The 1,193-nt window shown below is 36.5% G+C and overlaps 1 long non-coding RNA gene across 1 annotated transcript; it reads right to left on the bottom strand.

Moving 5' to 3' along the window:
• Positions 1-451: 451 nt before the first annotated feature.
• Positions 452-1,187, bottom strand: LOC107736092 (uncharacterized). Its single transcript, XR_001639584.1, has 2 exons — positions 1,097-1,187; positions 452-797 (listed from the first exon to the last, which is right to left on the bottom strand). It is a non-coding gene; the product is annotated as an uncharacterized LOC107736092 (long non-coding RNA).
• Positions 1,188-1,193: the final 6 nt, after the last annotated feature.

The following is a 1,193-nucleotide window of genomic DNA, read 5'->3' as shown; positions in this document are numbered from 1 at the left end:
TCAGCTTTGCCATCACAGAAATAAATTACATTTTAAAATATATAAAAATAAAGTTATTTTAAATTTATAATAACACTTATTATTATACATACTATATTATTGCTTTTACCACACTTTAAACCGTAGTGTATATTCACTTAAAAACTAATGTGCCTCCTTACTGTATACTCCGGGCGAAGCCACAATCTTGACGCCTTTGTCCTTAATATTATTATACACTACGTAGACATGAAAGTTATGACTGACCACAAGTCTTATGAGCCTAAGTTATCTAAGAGGCAGGAGACCATAACAAAATTCTCAAAATTCCAGGTTTTTTCAAGAGAACACATCCTTTGTTGTGTCGACTGTGGATAGAGGGCAGGACTGTTCTTGCCTACTTACAAGCGATCCAATTTATAAAAAAGAGCCGCTGTAACACCATTCATTAACAAGAGAATACAAAGGCTTGGTATATGGTGTGCAATGTTTATTGAAACAGATTACTGATTAACAGGGTCAATCCCTTTCAGAGCAGTTAAGAAGAATCATGTTGGTAGAAAATGTCATGAAAAGTGATCCCCTTTAGACATAGTTTGAGGAATTGAAGCGATTAGATCTTGGTCACAGAGCACTGTATGTGTACGGTAGTCTGGAGAGACAAGCGAGAGAGAAAAAAAAAGACAAGACATAGGAATGACCATAGCGCTTTTTAGTTGAATCTCGCCCTTTGCATCAATGGCCTCAGTTTCTGAAATTTACGAGAAGGACTTCTTCTGAGAGAGGTTGATTTTGTCACCCAGACTCAAAGCCATACCCTATTAAAAAAACAGAGGAATTATCAGTCATGCAGTAACAAATTACATAATTCAAGAACTGACAGGTGTAAAAAATAAATTACGACTTTGTAACTGACCATTAAAATATACAAATGACTATGCATTAAAGGCGGTTTTGTAGTTTGATTTTCTGTCACTCATGAAACATTAATAGAACCGATAACAAGGAAAAGTTACACATTTAGTGTTACATATCACTGCAGGCAAGCTAATCCCATTACTGAAATTCTCAATCATTATCCATATCTGTAGACTCATACATGCTAATCCAAATTCACCTGGCTTTTGGCTCGGATGCGAATATGGCCATTGACTGGGGCATCAGCTCCCATGTGGATTGGCTTTTCAATGCTGACGTTTGCAAGGGCATCCTCC

This window comes from Sinocyclocheilus rhinocerous, unplaced genomic scaffold (assembly GCF_001515625.1).
Source record: "Sinocyclocheilus rhinocerous isolate Xijiao unplaced genomic scaffold, SAMN03320098_v1.1 C36487271, whole genome shotgun sequence".
Classification (NCBI taxonomy): Eukaryota; Metazoa; Chordata; class Actinopteri; order Cypriniformes; family Cyprinidae; genus Sinocyclocheilus; species Sinocyclocheilus rhinocerous.
Note: the sequence above shows the minus strand (reverse complement) of the source record. Positions and strands in the feature narration are given on the sequence as shown.